The 21105-nt window shown below is 45.3% G+C and overlaps 1 long non-coding RNA gene across 1 annotated transcript; it reads right to left on the bottom strand.

Moving 5' to 3' along the window:
- Positions 1 to 6908: 6908 nt before the first annotated feature.
- Positions 6909 to 20196, bottom strand: LOC125333437. The gene is made up of 3 exons (XR_007206857.1): positions 12957 to 20196; positions 11355 to 11421; positions 6909 to 10183 (listed from the first exon to the last, which is right to left on the bottom strand). It is a non-coding gene; the product is annotated as an uncharacterized LOC125333437 (long non-coding RNA).
- Positions 20197 to 21105: the final 909 nt, after the last annotated feature.

Below are 21105 nucleotides of genomic sequence, written 5' to 3'. Positions count from 1 at the left end.
TTCTGCACCTTACATTGACATTTATTCAGGGAATTTTCATTTTACCTTTTTTTTTACTCGGCTGCCACTTAGTGGCAATGCAAAGTCATAGCTCGGGTAAACCCACAGCCTGCAAATCCATCTGGTATTCCAGTGACTCTTCCCAGGGCTGTAGGAATTACTTGCTCAATAATTCACTTTTCACCCAACACCCTTTCCACAGGTTATGAGCAATGTTACAAAACCCCATCTCACTGGAAAAAGCATTAAAAATATCACAGCCATTATGAAGGCAGCATTCACCTCGCAGTGCTTTGCATTCATAAAAGAAGGTTGGTGGTGTCCAGCACGATCTGCAGGGGACTTCCAGAGGTCAGGTTGGAGTTGCTCCCATTGCCCTCAGACCCTGGTAAGGCAGACGCAGTATCGAAGGTTGGTCTGCTGCTGTGGTACCCCATGAGAAGGGGCTGTCTTCTGGGGGGAAATAAAGAGGAGTTCCTTGCTGAAAAACTAAACTTGTGCAAAGCAAAGTGAGCTGTTTCAGAAACCCCAGCACTGTTTCTCATGGGGATCCCCAGCAAGAGGTAGGGACATGTCCAAGCTCCTCCTTGCCTACAGTGTTGTGGCTGCTCCTCTGAAGCAAAAGAGTAGCGTTTTCCATTTTCTGCTGAAATGTCAACATTTCCTATGGAAACAGTGAAAATAAATCATGGCATTGTGACTTTACAGGGGGCAATAACAGCAACAGGTAATTATCACCCCAGGGCAGAATCTTAAAAAGCCAAGTGAGACTTTCAAGACAGGGAACTTGCATGTTTTCTGCAGAGACTCTGTGCTCAAAGTCTAGCATCCCTAAGATACGCCAACTTTCATTTCCATAAGTTTCATTTCTCTCACCATAATTGCACTGGAGATGTCAAAAAGAATGATTTTTTTGTATCCTCTATGGAGGTGAAAGAGAAGAAGCTGAAATTACAGCATATTGGAGCCTTCACATTGCAAATGCTTGAAGTTTCCCTTTTTTTATTTTCTTTTATAACCTGCATTGATTACTGTCAAGACAGATTTCTTCCTGTGAAATAGAGGTAAGTCCTTGTAACCAGACCCTGAACTCAAAGTGACACTGACATTTTCTAATTAAAAAAGTAAAAACAAAACCAAAAACCCCTAACCAAGTTAAAAAAAAAAAAAAAAGAAGCTAATATTCAAACCTCATCTAAGCCCTCAATTTCACCTCTCACTTTAATCACAACTGTTGCAGAGGTACATCTGCCTACCTAAAGGACTCTCCTGCACCTGGAAGCATCTCTTGTGCACTAACCCAGCACACACCACAGCCGTGGCAGCAGCATTCTGGCAGGATAGGGTGGCATTTGCTACTGCCTTTCCCTCTCAGATCAAGCAGATGAAGGACACCTCAGTGCCATTTCCTTGCAGTACCTGAACTCATTTTTATCCCTTGTCACACCAGGACCAGATTGCAGCTCTGCTTTGCCCTTCATAGCTTAAAATGTCATCCTGGGGAAAGGAGAAGAAGCCCCCCCTGCCCATGCACAGAGGTACTCTGGACCTTTAGGTCTTGCTCTCTTGCATGTGTGGGGGCCCCTCATCTTGCCCACGGGACCATGGCAGCACCCCATAGCAAAGTCAGAAATAGGCTGGAAGAAGATATTTTTTGTGCCGTGGATTTCTTTGTTAAGAGTTTTAATGGTACTTCAGATTAGTTCAGCTGTTGAGAGCAGCTGGCAACCCATTTGAACAGCTCTACCTGCACTGGCATTGAGATGAAATGTTTACTTTTCATACCTCTGCACTTTAAGCTGTGCTGCAGGAATCCAGCTTTTCACAGTCTGAGCCTGCCGAGGCATTTAGATCCCTTTTCATCTGCTTTATCAATTGTCCCCTTGAGGAAATATTTTGCCAAAGTTGTGGATGATTAAAGGCTCAGGAGTAGGTGCCAAGAGACAGCCAGGATTGCACTGCCATGGGACCATCCTGGGCAAATAAAATGGGACCCTGAGCAGACTGCCTCCAGGCTGTTGCCATTTCTGTCTGGGGGGAAATGGGACTGAAGGTGCAGGGAGATCCTCACTGTCACGGGAGCAGTTGTCCTGCTGCTGCCATGGTTGGCTCCCTTTGTCCCTCCCCAGGAGGCAGCATTTTGCTCAGTGCACCTTGAAAAGCCCCATTTCATCTAGCACTCACTGGTGGTCAGCTCCCAACCATTCCACCCACCAGCCTGTCTGCAGTCCAGGGAACTAGAGCAAAAGTTTGACTCTGGAGGCCATTTCCACTCTGCCTTGTGATATAGCACAGATGAACATCTAGCAGGGCAATCTGCTGATAAATGAAGCACAAAAAACCCTACCTCTTCACAGCTTCCATGACTTTGCTGGATTAATTTCCAACATATTTTACTCACTTTGAACCATGAGAAAGAATCAGATGGGGTGTCTTGCCTGGTGCAGCTGGACACAGCTTCACAGCCAGCTATACATAAGAGGAAGCAGGGAAACTAGCAGTTTTACTAACAATTACGTGTAGTTTACTTGGCCTAGAAAGAGCCATTTGACAGGCAGCTGAAGGAACAGGTAACATTTGGTTTGCTGCTTAGCAAGGAAGAGAGTAATGAAGTAAAGAAATTCAGCCAAATTAAATTTAATAAAGAAATAGATTTTATTCCGCGGCCGAAAGATCGGTCACACAGAAAGCCACTACCGGAAAAAGGTCAGCCCTGAGCCCAGGATCGGTGCTGGGTGAACACAGATCTGACCTCTATCATGTCAGATCACCAAGTTCACGAATGTCGCTTCGGCTGGTTCCTTCTTATACAGTTCTTGGGCAGAGTCAGAATTAATTCTATTCTTCTCGCACTTTAGCATATTCATGATTTTTCTTGTCCCGAAGTTAGACTGCACAAAGCATTTCCTGGGTCTGATGAATTGTCCATCTTGGATGATGAATGGTCCATCTCCGATTCCTGGAACAGTTATTCTTAGTTCCCAGAATGGGATACTCCTTTAACGACTCCGAGATGTTAATCAGTTTCATCATCATCCAGGTCATTGCCCAGGTGTGGTGTTAATGGCTCCAGATAAGGTCTACCTCCACCCGGAGATAGACTTTTTCGTATGCTGATTAGTTCCTGGCCGTATTGTCTTCTCTGCTGCTGCCAAGGCTTGCGAAATTTTCTCCATCCCCGGCCTGGTGTTTGGGCTTAGGCGTTTTTATTTGTACAATTAATATATACATTTATGTACACAAGCACGAATTACCAATTTCATTTATAAGAGTAATAACATGGAATCAAGAAATATAAACACAGAGTAAAACCAAACCAACGAAGTGGGGCAAAACACCAGAAAATTTTCTGGTGGAGCTCACTACATTTAAGACAGAACTGGTTATTGGGGAGGAAGGGGGCTCTTGATCTAACGATACTTTGCCTTCTTTGGGAAGATACTTCAAAACATCCCCTGACCCTGGGGATTTTTTCTTGCCTGGGCACTGAGGGGCAGAATAATTGGGACACCCTGGAAATGCACTTGCAATGCCCATTTCATGCTCCCAATGCATGTTCAAAATTCAAGGCACTTTGTAGGTGGAAGAAATTCCCCTGGCTAGCCTCCCACAGCAAAAGGCTCAGCAGGACAGCACTTTTTCCTTTGAGATAATATATTAGGGAAAATGGGATAACTGCTTTTTTGTCAAAAGAGCAGCGTTAAAATTCTGCCGTGCTAGCCTTGCTTTGCCCAGGGCAAGGAATTTTTTTGACAGGTGAATAAAATATCATTAGTTTCTCCACTGTCATCAATCATCAGAGTGAAGGCTGGGTGAGTAACCTCTTCAGACAGTCCTAGGGACTGCATTAGCCTCTGGTTTCTAAAGAAGTGGAGAGGGGCCAAGACAGGAAGCTGCCTTTATATCTAAATGCATGGGAGGCAGGCAGCTAAAACCTCTCCCCAACTTTGACTTTTTTCCCTAAGTGTTAGAAGCTGACAACAGCATAGAAATGGAGATTTCACGTTGTCACTCCAGCCTCGCCCAGCTATTTGTGGCCAGGTAGCCCAAGCTGGGCTAGATATTGTATCGAGGCATTGCTGAGAGCACAGCGTAAGTTAAGGAGAGAGAATGACAAATCTGAAGCTTTTGTCTAAAGGTCACATACTTAAAGCTTCTTTCTCATTTGTGTGAGCTAATTTACTTAAAAAAAAAAAAAAAAGAAAAATCTTCACAACAAAGAAAAATGAACAGAAATCTGTCCCTGAGACTGCCATGGCAGTGAACTTCCAAAGCTATTGTGATTTCAATAGAAGACTAGGAGACACTGCCATCGAAAATGCCATTGATATTGTAACAGATCATTGCCTAAATAGACCATAACAGCCCCCATTTCAATGGTTACTGAGAAACGCATTAACCCCTTCCCATCTGAGTGCCTGCACCATCTCTGTGTGACACATCAAAGGAGACACACCAGATAGTATGAATTTCACACCCTTTTTCTGCCCATCAGTTCCTCTGAGCTTCCCTGTCCCTTTCCTTTTCCACACCGTATCAGAGCGAGCCACGAGGGCAAATTGTTTTAAGTGCAGGCAGAAAACCTGGGGTTAGTGCATTGTCTCCCCCCAGCCCCACTCCTCAAACCACCCAGGAGAAGGCAAAGCTTTCCCCAAAGGTCTGGGGCTCAGGGGCAGTTGAAGTCCCAACAATTTACCAAAATAAATTAAAAAAACCCACACACATACATATATTTATATCTATCTATCTATATATGTCTTTATCTTTTAATTCCCAGTGGACCAAGCCCCAAACCCTTCAAGGGCTTTCAAGGAGAGATTAAAACCAAGCAAACCCAAAAACTAACAACACCCCCTCCAAAAAAAAAAAAACCAAACCAACCAATCAACCAAAACCAACAACAGTAAACTGTTGCAGTGCGGATACTGTAACATGATGTACCAAACAAGGAGTCCCGTGGAAAAGAAATATATATGGACAGATTCTTGATAGATGTTTCAGAGATGTTTATTTCTCCAGCCGCATGGCCGGGGCTCTGCCGAGGAACTCCTACAATCACGGGACCTGAGGGACCTTGCCCACACAGTGAAACACAAAACAACCAATGGGAACGAGGCTGAGCAGGGGCAAGGAAACCCCGTCTCTGTCCCCTCAGGGCCCCTCTCCCAGGGCTACATGGCAGGGGGAGGAGACCCCGACATTTAACCCCTTTATTTTTAACAAAAGAGATGTAAAACTTAACATTGAAAACAACAAGGACAGTTTCAAAACAAAACAAGCCACCCTCTTGAGTCTTCGAATGTCCAAACAGATTCTGTGGAACATCTTAAGGCTGACAGAAGGGAGACAGAACTCTCCAAGCATGCTTTGTGGGGAAACTGAGGCAGGAGAGAGTTTAATTTCTTCCCTCCCCCTTTTCATCCCCCCCTCGGCATTGGAAAGGGATTTTTTGGGAAACAATTGGCAAAGGCATGGTTTTGTGAGGGAAACCATGGATGAATAAACGGATTGGGAATACACTGGGGGTAATAGGACATAGGGTAAAAGGGAAAGGTGGGATTAGGAAAGGGAGACGGTAGGGGGGGCCTACAATGGAGATATTGTCTAACATGACTACAATTTTTAGCATATATACTGCCTTTTACAGGAACACCATCAGGCCCAGTGTCCTGCGATGCTTGTAACCCTTTTCTACCTTGTATAATTTTGAATTCTACCACCTCTCCATCTCCCAAGCTTGGGATGCATTTTTCAGGGTTATTCTTTTTAATAGCAGTTCTATGCACGAATATGTCTTGCTGGTTGTCACATCTTGTTATAAAACCATAATTTTGTTTAACATTATACCATTTTACTATTCCTAAAACCTTAGCTGCAGTGATTTTTTCCTTTTTCCGAGTTGCTGCTGTTTTCTGTCTCGCTGCGTTCTTGCTTTCTCTTTCACTTGCTCCCACGTTGGAATTGCCAGGGCTGCTAGTGCTGCCAGGGCTGCTGGAGCTGCTCGTGCCTGCATGCTCTTCCCGGGGTCGCATTCTGGGCCACGTGGGCTGGGCCGGGCCGCACCACTCAGTTGTCCGTGCGTCGCCTCCTCTGGTCTCAGCTTCGCTGCTGCTGCCAGGCGCTGCCTCCCTGTCTCAGCCGGGCCCCCAAGTGGCGGCCCCCCCGCGCCCTGCTCCAGCGCGCGTTTTGGCTGGGCGCGGCTCCGCTCCACCACCACCGCCACCGCCACCGCCACCAGCTGCCGCCCGTGCACCGCCCCTCTTGGTCGGGCGTTCACAGGGCTCGCTCCACCATGCGCTGCATGGGGCCGGGCGGGCACCGCCGGGTCGCGCCTCACTCTGCTGCCGATGCTGCAGCTCGCATGGCCCCGCCCACGCGCAGGAACTGCCTCGCTGCTGCTCGCAGAACGCTCAGTGCACGTGGCCTGGGTCGCATGGTCCCTGAGGCAGGCTTCCCTTCGCCAGGACACAGCTGACATTGCTCAACAGTCTCAGTAATTAAATAATATTCATGAAAATATTCTTCCATCGGCATATATTTTGACTCAAAAATTAACTGTGTCCAAATGGTGTTCCAAAAGTCTTTGGCAAGAATTAAATCCCAAGAAACATAGAAAAAGTTCTTAAACAACCATGCCAGGAAGTGTTTCAGTTCTCTTTGAGCTTGAATTAAGCTAAAATTTACAAATCATTTTTCAAGAATCTTTTCAAGTTTAAGATAAATGTCCATATGCGGCTCTGAGAGCCAAGAGTCTTCCCATGGTTCCTCCACAGTTTAGATATGGAATAGCAAAACAAAAACAAGAAGAGGAATCCAATGCCAGCATCTCTACCATTTATGTTGCAGTGGGGATACTGTAACACGATGTACCAAACAAGGAGTCCCATGGAAAAGAAATATATATGGACAGATTCTTGGTAGATGTTTCAGAGAGATGTTTATTTCTCCAGCTACATGGCCGGGCTCTGCCGAGGAACTCTCAACCACAGGACCGAGGGTCCCTGCCTGCACCAGGAAACACAAACCAACCAATGGCAAAGGAGGCTGACCAGGGGCTAGGGAAACCCTGTGTCTCCCCCCCAGGGCCCCTCCCCCAGGACCACATGGCAGAGGGAGGGCCCCAACAGTAAACCTAACAGTACGTTTTTTTGAACTGCAGTTCTTCTCTTCCAGACCCAGGGAGGCTATTGCAGTAGATGCTTCTTAAGCTCCTGTTTGAGGTTACTCATTTACCTTGTTCTTAAGCTCTTTGCTGTGTCCTACCACTGGGACCTCCTGAAATATTAAGCTAAACATCTTTCAAAACATGTCATGCCTCACTATCAGCTTGACTTACAGATCCTGGGGAGAGAAAGAATAAAAGTAGGTTTCTTTTGAATAAAAGGACTATTTCCATAGTGCTCCACATTAATTAAATTCAGTCCTTTAATTCTTTACTAATTGAATTTGGGGCCACATTTGCCATTGCTTAGCATGGGTCATATGCCAGGCTAACTTGCACTAGCTTGCAGAGCATCCTCCTGCCTTTCCTTGTGCCACACTGCTCTGGATTTGTGACATTCTCTCATTACTTCTCAGGCATGTATAGGCACGTATATAGGTGTTACATACACATGTGTGAATAAATATAAATATAAAAAGCAAAACTCCCTAAATTTCTTCTTATTCAGTCATTCATCTTGAGTTTCTCCAGGGTGATTTTTTTCTACTAAACACTATCCTGTTATACTCCAGCTGTTAATTGTTTCATTGACTTTAAAAGTTCTTTGCTACAGTCCTGCAGTCTCTTCTACAGAGTAACATATTTCAGAAACACAAGTTTTCATATTTCAGAAAACAAGAAACACAGATTTCCATGGGGCATGGATATCTGGCACCAAGCCGAGATCTGTTTCCCTGCTGGAAGCCCATGGCCATGGCTCCAAGTCTCTGCTCAGCAATTTGCCACCCAAAAACACCACGGGGCCACTGCCTGCTCAGATACAGCGACTTTTCCTGAAGCTTCCAGCTCTTACCAGATAGCTTTGAATTGATAATTGCGAAAGGCAACTACACTTTTTGGTAAGTTCTGCAGGCAATGGAGGTCCTGGGGAGGACACTGACTGAGGATCCATTAATCCCAATGAAAGGACCAATGGTTCTTTAATCCTGCACAATTACCTCAGGGTCTCCTGGGGAGCTCCTCAGCTCCTTCTGGCAGCCCAGGATGTGAAGCCTCTGGCAAGAGGCTGAGCACATTCCCCAAAGGGTCTACAATGGGATCAAAGCTCTTCGAAGCCAGAGGCAGCTGGACTAGTGGCTGCTTAGGGAGGTGCCACTGGGGCGATGAGGATGCTCTCAGTGCCTGATAAGGCAAATGCAGTGCAGGGGCAAGGAAGGGTGCTCTTGGTGCCTGGCATGGGTGAGTGCAGCCCCCACACTGCAGCCACTTCACTGCTAAGTTCTGAGCAAGGTCAAGAAGACACCAACTACAACATTATTTTCTTCTTGCTTCTGGGGAGAATATTTTCATTTGAATCCCATTCTTCCTGAGCCTTAATTACTTTTACTTTTTCAGAAGATTCAAAGGCAAATAGCCATCCTGCAAAAAAGGCAACAGATTCAGAGAGTTGCCACAAAATGACTTCTATAACCCCCTGTCCTGTTTCATGGAGGCCTTGGGAGAACCCAGCACAATGAGAAGTAAAGCTACACTTTGCAGGGCTTCAGTGGCAATTTCCTCCCCATATGTTTCTCAACACACTCTGTTAATTTAGTTTGTCTATAATGAATTCTGTCATTATTCCAAACATCCATTCTCATGACCTAGTCTTATAGCGTATCACCACCAAGTATCTTTTTTTGGCTATACAATCTCCCTGGGGAACTGAAAATTGTCTCCGTCTGCAGCACAACTATGCTGGGGAGCAGCCTGGAAAACAGATCTGAGATTATTCCTTTCTGTGTCAGTCATTTAAGCCTCTTTGTGTTAAAGTTGACATTTGTCTTGATGCTGTCTCAATAGGCCCCGCTGGCTGGGTTTCATTCAGTGCTCTGAGCCGGGAGGAGAACTTGCCTCTTGTTTTACTTTCAGGCCATTATTGTGCCAAAGCGTGAAGGGAGGGAGCTGAATAACCACAAACAGGTGAGGCAGGGAGAGGCTTTCTGTCTCTGCTCTCAGCTTGCAAAAGCTGAGCTCTTTGGATGCCTTTCAAAGCCAGGAGAAGCCAAAAGCAATAATCCCCACCATGGGAGCAGGCAGGAAGGAAGGGTATCTGGTGTTGGCCAGAGATGTCCCAGCGCAGGGGAAGCGCATTCCCTCACGGTGACATCGCTGTGAGCCAGAGCAGCCTCTGCGGGGCCAGAAATGCAGAATTTGAACAATCTCCAAGCTCCACACCCACCCTGCTGCAGCAGAGTCGGGCAGCAAGGAAGGCTTTTTTAAGTCTGTGCATGTGAAATGGCTGCTAAGAGTAAGGACTCTTTTTCTTAGCCACTGCTGCCTCTGCTTGCCCCTGTTAGCAATCTGTATGTGCCAGATGTAGGGGTTTTGGCAAACCACAGCCATTTATCTCCCTTCTTCCCCTACCCCTTTCCTTCATTTAGTCAGCCTTGCAAAAAAAGCTGTTATTTTTACCTGACCTTCACATGGCTGCAGGCTGGCTGGCAGTAGGTGGGTGCCAATGGGAAGTGCAGGGAGGATCTTCCATGCAGGAATCAGATGTGGAGCTTTTGACACTCATGATCTTCCCTTTACCGTGCAGTGCTTTCATATTCATGTTTTCAGCACCAAGCCAGAAGGTGGCATTTTCCTGAGGCATCCCAAAAGTGTCCTCTCCAAACCATAACCAGAGCCTCTCTGAAGTCCCAACATGCAGGCAAAGCACATGCTGCACACTCTTGGGGGCAAACAGGATCAACTCTTATTGTCCCTGCTATTCCATCCACCTTGGATTCCCAGGGATGGCTCCAGGAGGAAGGTTTAGCTCATTCAGTCCCCCTGTTCAGGAAGGCTCTCCAAGACATGGCAAAGCATGCAGCAAAGCATCCCCTCTTTGGAGAAGAACAATCAGGCACCTGTAGGAACACTCCGGCAATATCTGCATCCCTGCCTCAGACGGTTTCCTGGCTCCAACCCAGCCCACGCTCACTTACTTCAGGCTCCACATCCTGGGGAAATGTAAGTTGTTACACCAGCATGGCCCTGTAAAGAGAGAAAGAAAACAAGGGTGCGTTGTTTAGTAGCAGCAGGCTTTAGCTCCCACAATTGTGTGAGTTAATCAGAGGCATTACACGTGTGGTGTTGTGCAACTTCAGATGTCTCACCCCAAAAGCTCCAGTAACAAGGGATTAGGGGAGAGGCTGGGGAAGTCAAAAACTCTTCACTGGAAATTTGTTTCAAGATGTTTACAGCCTGCTTCTGAAAAGAGGTTGCTTTGTCTGTGCTTTACCTCCTGAGCCCCAAGGACTGTGGGTGCTCAGGACATGCTGCTACCCTGCTCTCACCAAACAGCCCTGCAAGGATAAAAGCAACTGGCAGAAATGTGGCACCCCAGGTTGAACCCATGCCAGATTGAGAACAAAGCGTCTGTACACATTATGTTCCCTCATGGTAGAAGTCCTGCTTTAATTCAGACTCCTGCACAGACTCCCTTAGCAGCAGCAACATCACTCACTCAGAACACCTTGTGTGACAGAAACAAGCCCATTCCCCTTGAAATATCCAGGGGCCATGGTCCTGATGAGGGGCATTGGAGGGACTATTGCTGTCTAGGCTCGAAGGCATGCACTCACCCATGCCCAGCCCAAAATCAAAGTATTGCATGAAGCAGAATGAATATCCAGGGTTTCAGTGAAAAGGTGAACAACATTTTCAAAAAAGGGAAGAAAACATCCACAAAAGCCACTCATATCATGGTGATCCAACTTCCCTGTAGGAACTGTATGGGCAGATAACCCAAGTACCCCAGCACCTGTGCTGGCCCAAAGTCTTCACTCAGCATTGCTCCTAGTTGCAGATCCCAAGCACCTGAGGATCCTCATTCAGGTCTTTCTCGGCATCTCTTGCCCTGTCTCTTAAGAGGTCTCTGGGATCATGGCATCCCAAGCACTGGCACTCTATCTGCCTGGCTGTGCTGTGCATCTAATGCCATGAGAGGGCACAGCAGAATGCCAGCACTTCCAGCCAGGACCACCTTGTCACAAATGTCTGTGGTAGAAACAGCAATTTCTCTTCTCAGGACCCAGTTTGGAGCAATGCATGAAAGGAAAGGTTTCCCAGCCAACATTAGCTGGCAGAACTGGTTGATAATCAGGCAGGACAGATGCGAACACACAATGCCTTGAACCCAATCAAGAAAACATCCCGGGAGTACCTGTTAATGTGAACCTTTGGAGGGGTAAAGTGGTCATTCAAATCAGGGCAGGATGATTGATTCCAACCTAAGAGAAAAGCACAAATAAAACTGAGTCCTATCCAGAGGGAAAAAGCCAGTTTGATCTGAGGTAAGGCTTGACAGCAAATGGATTCAAGTTTTTTTGGTTTCCAAGATAAAATAATACAGTGGAGATCTGAATGCATGGCACTGAGGAAAGCTGCGTTAGCAAGTCCCATTTAGGTATTTTGCAAAACTAACAGAGGGGTTACACTCAAAATGCCATAGGCATTGCTTTCCTCCTAGGAAGCATCCTTTGCTTCCCAGCTTTACCAGTCAACCACATTTATCCCTCAGTGTGTCACTGTGGCAGTAAATAAGCACCAGTTCTTTGGAAGAGCTCGGGCAGCAGCTCCAGTTCGGGCTCAAACCCTCCTCTTCTTAAAATTTCCCTCCAATACAGAATTATATCTCCTGTCAGTACAAATTTTGGTTTATAAAACAGGCATGCAACACATCTGGAAGAAAAATTGCACCTGTCAAATGCCCTGCCCCATGAAATAAACCTGTGCAGTTTCACTTTTCACCTAGTAAATACCCAAGCACTCTCCAGAACAGTCTATTCCAGTATTCAAATTTGTTTCCATTAATATGAGAAGCTAGGAGGGTTTGGAAGAAAAGGAAGGAATTGATTAAAAGCAGATGGTATTCATTATCTTGCTAATCACAATCCTACAAGGATTTTTACAAAGAAAAAAGAGAAAGAAAAAGCAACATCAAGAAAAGGTCATGCTAGTACTTTTCAAATAAAACTTTAGAAAAATAACACTTCCAAGGATTTACTCCCCTCTCATGAGAAAATCAGCTTGTTTCGTATCACAGCTCAGCCACGCTGGGAAAATGTCTTTGTGATACAGTCATCATTCTCACATTTTGTGCTGGGACTGCAAACTTTTGCCGAATGTCTGAGAAAAAAACCTGTTGAAAGGACCATTACAACGTGTACTGTCCCACAACCTCCGGCGGCACTGCTGTACTTCCCAGCCTGTTCTTTTCCCCAAAGGGAAGTCACAAATAAGCAAACAAAGCAAACAAAACCAAATAGAGCTAAAATGAATAGGCAATTTATTAGCCAGAACCAGAGTAGTGGGAAAACCCAAGGATGGGTTCTGTCTGAGCTGACTGGCTGGAGTTCACTCAGAACAATTTTCTTCGGAGGATTTTCGCTCTTGCTATCTGATCCTGCTCCAATTAAAGTCAATGGAGATGTAGTTATTAACAATCCACAGCACTGCAAGAGGGTGAGATGCCTATATCAAAGACCTTGGCACTTTTTCACATTATAAAGTCACAAAATTCAAATGGGTCATACTCAGCCTTGCTTTGGGACAGCAGAACAGGATGCCAGTCAGCAGGAGGAGGTGGTGGAGGTGGTATTTCCAATATCCAAATATCCAAAATCCCAGTGGTATTTCCAACTGCAGGAGCATAACTCTTAGCTTGTTCACCACCACACTCTCCTCTGTCTTTTCAAAACCCACCAATCTTTCACAAAAACTACCCAGAAAGTGTCTTAAACCAACCTGGAATGATCCTGCTCACCTCTGGGTATCCAGGGCAGGGGATACCAGTCTCCACAAGGTAGTGGCATCTTGGAGCGGGTTCAGCGAAGACAGGAAAAATCCAGTTATGATATGCTCAGCCTCCTGGAATGAGAGGCACTAGGAAACCACCAGCAATTGTCACTGACAATAGACTTTATTCTTTTCCTATAATACTCTTTTTGAAATAGGAAGTGGTGTACAACACACGGCCAAAATATTCCGCAAGTAGACATGGTGCTACATAAGCCAAAAAAGCTATGCACTGGTGAGATTTTGTGGTCTTCAGGCTGAGATTCCTAAGCAGCTATTTATATGATAATTTATTTTTTAAACCACAATGACTCAAGGCTGCCCTGAATAGCAGCAGATTCTTTGTTAACAGTCTTTCTGTGCCATCTCACAAGGTACTAAACAGCTCAGAGACAAATGAATCTCAAATATGCCTCCACACCACCCTGCTCCCTGTCTGGGAATGTACAGCACATCCACGATGATATTTAGACTTGACCTAAGGTTTTCTTCCAGCTATCCCCAGCTTCTCCTGCTGTTATTTATTCACCCTCAAGTCAGTCCCTTTGAGAGGCAGGGGTCCTGCCTGCAACACATCCCATTTTCAAGACAAGGTGAAAATGTGTGAAATGGAAAGAGAGATAGATGTAGGTCTTTTTGCAGGCACATGTACAAGAAAAGCAAGGAGATCTGTGAACAGATAAACTTAGGAAACCCAGTTTTCTGCAGCTTTCACCTGTGGGTTTTCTGAAGACGGCTGTAGACTTAACGCTACAACCTTCTCCACCAAGGGTCCAGCTTGAACCCTTCTCCACCATTCTGCTACTAATTTTTATGAAATTTAGAAGAGCTTGATCTCTTTGGGATAGCAACCCACATGTCAAACAGGGCTGGAATCAGGCATTTGGGCTAAAAGTTTTCCCTTTTTATCTAAGCACTGTTTTCTTATGAAAATAAATGAAAACTCCAAGTCCATTCCTTAGACACATGAAGAAGCATCACACTGTTATCTTCATGGAGTTATGGCTGGTTTCTGGATCCTATGTGCATGCAGAGCTGCTATACTTACCATAGGTAGAGCGTAGAAGTCTGTCATTGCTGCAGTGAAGAGCACCAAGAGCTGGGCACCATGTAGGGGTTTGGCTCTCATTGGGAAGTGAGTGCTTTGGGAGGCAGGAGACACCCACAGCTTTTTAGACCTGTGAGTCACTGCTCACATCAAGGCCTGGTTGTATTTAATGTTTATAAAATGCAGCATTGCATTTAATGCCCATTTTTTCAGGCCTAACCTCTGAGCACTCCTGCTGGAAATAAACCCAGAGCACAGCTGGGGCAGCATGAGAATCGCTGAGAAGAAAATACACAACTACAACATCTCCTCAAGGAGCTTGGCAATACTCAGAGCTGTCTTTTCCAACATCCTCATGTTCCAAGAATCTCGTCCCCAGCCCAGAGGGTTAAACCCAACTGTGCCTGCACTAGGGCATTGCAGGTGAGAGCTCAGCATTCCCCTAAGCTTCACTTTGCCCGTTATCTTGCCTGCAAGCCCAAGTCTCTGTGGTATCTACAAGAGGGAAGCTTGAAATCGTGTATTTCTGGTTAGCAGTTACTAAATAAAAATACCCCAAAGAAAGAAGCACTGTACTAATGCTGACACTCTGAACGATAAACAGGAGCCTGGAGTCCTTGGGGGCTCTAAGTTAGCTGGTTAAATAAACAGCCCCACCCCACGTGCCAAGAACAAAGCGGGATATGCAGTCCCAGGGTGCTGCATGGTGACCACCCGGCACTGAGCTCAGCCTGACGTCCTGCCAAGAGAGACCACCACACCCAGGAGAAGCAAAACCCTTCAGGAAACATGATTCTCCTTCACTATAATTTTTGTTTTAGTAATTTGATTTTGTTTCCATTTAACTTCCCTGCCCGGCAAGCAACACTGCGGGGTCAATCTTCTGTTTGCCCAAAGCCACTGGCCAAAAGCTTCTCCTTCTCTCTCACTCCTACCTCCATATCTATAGATTTATTTAAAGAAGGGGGGAAAAGCCCATAGCACAAGATATCTTTCATTTTAACTTCACAGTCAGCATCACACACAGCTATTTTGGAAAAGCACAAGGAAATACCCTGCTCCTCATACTGTTGCCACTGGACCCCACTTGCACCTCGCCCCAGCTGAACACCATGAGCTGCCAGAGTCACACAATGTGCCATAATCCTTCGGTGGAGACAAAAGGGAACCTGGGTAGAAGTGGAGGAAAGGCAAAACATCATGGGCATAGTCCCAGTCTGACTGGGCTTTCGGGGCAGGGACTTGTGCCCAAGCTCAGCCAGCTCCATGATGGTTCCAGCTGCAAACCTTCCAATGCATTAGTCTTTCTCCCTCACCCAATACTTTTGGCTGGATTTGGTCTGTAATATTTTGGGTTAGAACTAAATATGACAAAATTTCAGCCCCAAGGGCCAGCTTCTCAAAGCAAAGCACACATGCCCAGTGGTCAGAGGGAGAAGGGACATTTATTCATCACCCACAGCGACGACATCAAAATCTAGCCAAAGAGGGTTTCCTTGGCTGGAAAGATACCACCAGCCAAAATAAGTACTCAATGTATTCCTTGCAATACTTTTTAAATTCTTCTTCTATCTTTTTTAAACATGGTGATTTTCGGGCATGGGGAAGGTTTGCTGGTCAACGTCCTTGGGAATCCACCCGCATTACTCCTGCACGTGGCACAACACAACCACGTTATCTGCAGCCAGGAGAGCATCTCTGAGCCTGGAGCGCACAGAGCACAGGAGCAGCCACGGGAACTTCCAGCATCTCCTTGGGCCTTGGGAGAGCGGCTTCACAGGAAAGGCTCCAGCTGAGCACACAAGATTTTCCTCAAGACAAAATGCCTTTCTTCTTTTTTTTTTTCCCCTCCTCACTGAGTTGATGGGAAACTGTTTACAGAACTAGAAATATCCCCTATGGAAAAGTCTGCAAGAATTCAAAATGAGTGAAACAGCTGCATTTTTTAAAAGTCACTGGAGTGGAATTTGATGGAAGGTAAGATCTACACCATAGTGTTTTCCAATGCCTTTAAGAACTCAGTGGCAGAGATTTAATTTTCTGTTAAGTTCCACAAGGAGGTTATGAACAAAACCCATCGAGAGAAAACTCTGTTCAGTATCATATGCTTAAGTTTTTACGGTTTTTTTCTTTCTTCCTAGATAATCAAACCTTCACCTAGATTCTAAACTGCAGAGGTTTAAATGTAATTCTAAGATAGAGCTCACACACTGAAAGACAGATCATGTCTTGAGCATATTCTGAAACATACTTTTAGGTATTATGTCTGTTATGAAAGTACTAATATCAATCCCCAACTTTAGATGGAGTGGCTCTCACTTAAAACAGAGTTACTCACACTGATACATGTGAAAAAACACAAAAAAGAAATACCTTCTCCAGGCATATGGCATCAGGAACCTCTGACTGCCAGTTTGCAAGCTGAACTTGCAGGTTTGCTCATCACTGCGATAATTTAGGGGTTATTACTTCATTTTTGGAGATTGCTTTTAGAAATGAATAGTTTGTGATCAGACTTCTTTTCTCTTTAATTTTAGTACCAGAAGGGCACAGATCTGCTCTAGCTCCTCCATTCAGACACCCTGCCTATAAGGGTGGGAGTGATGGAGGGGGATGTTGTTTAGCAGCAAATGGACACTACCCCTCAACACAAAATCATCTCCATAGCAAAGCACTGAAGTTTTTTTTATCTTCTAAGAATGATGCAGTTTTATACCCTTTCAGAACATCAGAAATGTAATGGATCACTAAAAATCAGTATAAATAAGCCTGTGCTACTATTCCTAAACAGTGGTTCTGACTGGGAAAGACCTTACTGGGAATTGTCTGAATTAAAGAGGAAGCTTAGGGTCAGACCTTTGGGAGAAGTTTCTAACCTGCTTTTCCAAATGAAGTCTCATATGGTCCTGCCAGCTCCAAGGCGAGTCTTGTCAAGAGATTTTCTCAAGCCACTGACGATGAGTAACATGCAATGAAAGTCCAGCCTGGAAAGGTGAGGGCCAGCTGAACACTCAGGCAATTTCAATTGTAAATATGAGTATCTCACTTGTTATTTACCTGGCAGATGAACACCACTTGGAGTAATCAGAATGTTTGGAGACTGGCATTCCAAGTAATGCATGTGCATAAGCAGCTCCTTTGATAAAGCTGAAGAATGACATGCTCTCCTACCCTCCTTCTCCAATCACTTAGAGTAGTCTCTAGGATTGTGTCCATACACATTCTTCCTAATTCATCCCATTAAGAAGGACATTACAGATGCTGCTGGTTTATTTTTGTTGTCTTAAAGATACAGACTGCGCTGCTGGAGGCCTGGGTTTTGCACAGGGGACATAATTGGCTTGAGATCACATAAATCGAATGAGATTTCTTTCCTATGTGAGCAGTAAAAACACGTGTTTCCTGTCCACCTCACAGTCACTGATACAGATTGTTCTCTCAATGTGTCTCATCACACAGGTCTGCAGGAATACCAAAAAGTGAGTTGCATTTCAGGTTAGTCAAAAGGGTTGATGACAGTAAATTTATGTACATTATGATGGCAGAATTTCTGGCTTCTAAAACAATGTTTGCCTAAAAGAGAAACAAAACTTAAATTCAGCTCACTGTTAAAGTATGAGCCACCAAATTTTTGCTCAGTATCCCACGCAGGAGACCGTGCACACAAGGGTTGCTCACATTGACAGGAGAATGGCCATAATCCATCAGAAATGTCAATGTATGGCACTGATGGGGCCATTGGTGCAGGGCAGTAAATTGGGGGTTAATGGGAGTAGAGAGTCCGGCAGCAGCTCTTCCAGCTCACAGCTATCTTAGTTCTCTATGTTTTATGTCTGTATCTCCGAGGGGGTAAAAGATAGAGAAGAGACTTGCCAAAGATCCTACAAAATATCTCTTACAAAACAAGGCATGAAACCAAGAATTGCTGACTGACAGTCCTGTGATGGCCCAAACAACACACTTGGGCCAAGTCTTCCTTCCAGGAAGCTCAACTGAGCACAAATGCTTCATTTTCTAAGAGCAGCTCTACTCCAAGCCTTGCATCTACCAGGCAGGAAAGGCAGCCAGGTCCCTCTCCATGGAAACTTGAATGCCCAAAGTGGTGTGTGAGCAGCTCTCTCCACAAACAAACTCTTAATTACATGCAGAGAGAAGTATTCTGTCAGAGAAGTGTTGCATCATGAAGTCTCCCACATCACCAGTTTTTAGAGGAACCAGTAGGAACCAGGGGGAGATTTATCCTGAACATTTTTCATGAGCATTTCTGCAGTGCCAACACTGATCACGTAGCCAAGCAGCATGGAAGGTCACACAGATACTTTGAGATGTTAACACAACACAAATAATGCTTTTGCTGATCATTAGATCTGTTGGCAGCCACACCCCAGTGCCCTGAAGGACACCCCAGGCAACCGAGGGGAACTCTCAATGAAAAATAAGCCATCAACCCACCTGAGGACACAAGATAGAGATGGCAGACGTTTCTAGAGGAGCGTGTTCCTCACTGGCTGCCATCTGGGAAATCAGGAACTCTGTTTTACTTGAATGCTACTCAGGATTTAGTTTTCAAGAGAAACTGCAGGGCAGGATAACAAACAATGGCACATTTGTCCCAGTGAAGCCTTGGGGCTGACACTAGCAGGACAGGAGGTGCTCAGAGTCTTGGAGCACAAACACCCAAGAGGAGCACCAAGCAACCCTGGCTGCTTGTTCCCACACTGTTCAGCATTCCAGAGCTGAACAGTGCCCTGCAGAACCTACCCTGGGGTGGGTTTCCTGCTTTCAGGGATATGACTCTGTTGCAGATCCAACACAGGCACTCCTTCTTGATTTTATTGACTTGGTTTACTCTCTGCAAATGGATGTAGGGATACAAAAAAACCCAGCAATGTACCTTTGGCCTTTACAAAGCAGCTCAGAGTTCAAGGAGCAAGTGACAGTTTAGGAAGGCTCTCCAGATTATAATTCCCCCATTTTTGGTATGCTTTCATGTTTTTCAGGCATTCAGTCCCAGCTGCTATAGACAAGGAACCAGGTCACAACCCCTCAGATGCACCCTCTCCCCACAGCTTTCTGTTCAGCTTCAGTGTTAGTGATCCCAGCCCAGCATGCACAACCAGGGGAGAAACTGGGACAGGGGCAAGGCTCTGACTGAAGACAACAAAAGGGAATAAACCACCTGAATGGGGAATCAAGAGGTGCTTGATTCAGCTGAACTCCTGATGTCTCTGGTATTCAGGTTTCTCATTCAGATCCCACTGACCTAGCCTTTCTCATATTTGTCCACCTCACTTGTAGGGGTTGTTGGCAACAACAAAGACCATTTCTTTCTGTGTGCTCAGCCAGTGCCCAAAAGAAGGGCCCCAGGCTGGACCTCAGCTGCTCAGCACAAGTACAACGTGGGCTTCAGTCACACCTGCTGTGGCACCAGCTCTGTGATGCCCAGGCACCAGCACCCTGAGCTGTCCATGCCAGATATGGCAGCTGTATCATGCTCTCCCTAATACAGAGAACTTTAAAAAAATCACAAATTATCATCAACAGCACTGCTCATACTCCCCGTGGAAGCCCACTGGGAGCCCACAGTCCCTGTAGCCAAGTTGGCAATGCCATCTAGTGCATGCAGGCAGAAATAGCACAGAGCTGCAGGTGGGCAGGTGTGCACAGCCCCAGATGTGCAGCCCAGATGTGCCCTCAGCCAGGGCGATGGCAAGAGGGTACTCCAGCCCTGGACATTGCCTGACCCGGATTTTTCCCACCCAGAAAGAGCTTGGCCTTATCCAGACAACCCATTTGCCTGGACAGGGAGGGGGAATCCTCCCCTTTCCCCAAAGGCTTTCAGCTGAATTTTTCCAGCTACATCAGCCTGTGGTCACTGCTGCCAATATAGCTTCACATTTTGGCTCTCTGGCGTCACTCAAATGTAAAACATCTCCCACACAAACATTTTTTTTGAGCAAGGCAAACACTCTCTCAGTAACTAGAACCATTTCTCTTAAACATGAACAAAGCGAGAGGTTTCTTCAGACAAAGGAACTGAAGGTTTCCTTTTAATGAGAGCATTCTCTGATGCAGACTGAAATCTGTGGCATTCTGGGTTTTTTTTTGTTTTGGGGGTTTTTTTTCTGAGTGCCTACTTTTAAAAAAATTATATCTGGGCTGATCGTAATTTTCTTCTTGTGCAACTTTTCTGTAATTTCACCAGTGATTTAAAACAATTTTTTTAAAGGGGAATCACTTGGCTTTTAAAAATATTTTTAACCAAAAAAAGATACGTCTTTCACTAAGAATGTGTGACCTCTACAAGCATAATATTTCAACAGCTATTGAAAACAGATATTTTGTTAAGAAAATGAAGAGTTATGAACTTTGTGTTTTGCTGAAAAATGGGTCCATTTCTAGCTCTGTAAGATGCAGCTCATTCTCCAACTGTTATTTTAGGTTGTTCTTCAATCTGATTTAAAGGAAAGAAATTTTCTCTCAAAGCTTTCCATATTTTCCATACCTTTAACAAAACATTCAAAAAGACTGTTCCTCATTACAAACCCTTTGCCTTCTAAGTGCCTTATATATTTAATAGGCATAAAAGTCAGAGAGGACGGGGGGAAATGGGTCTACCTGAGCTTAATTTAGAAACAGAATTTAATATATAGACCAGGTCCAACCCACTCACTGCAGCTGGGTTTAAGAGCCAAGATTGACTCCCACTGTGATGTGACGGTAGAGCAGAGGGGATATTTCAGTGGCGACTAGTGTGCTCCAGGGGTTAAATCCACCCTGGCCATGGAGGGACATGCAAAGCCTCTCTGTAGTTGAAGCTGAAGCCGCTGGGGCTGGATGAAGCAGGACCGGAACAGGCTCAATCCGACTGCTGCTGGAGTCAGTGGGAGCCACTCTGCAGGCTTGGAGCTAAGTCAGAGCTTAAAGAGGAACTGGAAGGACAAAAGCTTGTGGGATGAGGCCTTAAACCAACAGCTCCCAACTCAGTACAGCCTCAGAGAGTATCTAAAATAACCAGTATCATTAACCCTCATGCTAAAATAAATGAAATTCAATAATGTTAATATAC

This window comes from Corvus hawaiiensis, chromosome 14 (genome assembly GCF_020740725.1).
Source record: "Corvus hawaiiensis isolate bCorHaw1 chromosome 14, bCorHaw1.pri.cur, whole genome shotgun sequence".
In the NCBI taxonomy this organism is placed as follows: Eukaryota; Metazoa; Chordata; class Aves; order Passeriformes; family Corvidae; genus Corvus; species Corvus hawaiiensis.
This window is presented reverse-complemented; position numbering and strand designations above follow the sequence as displayed.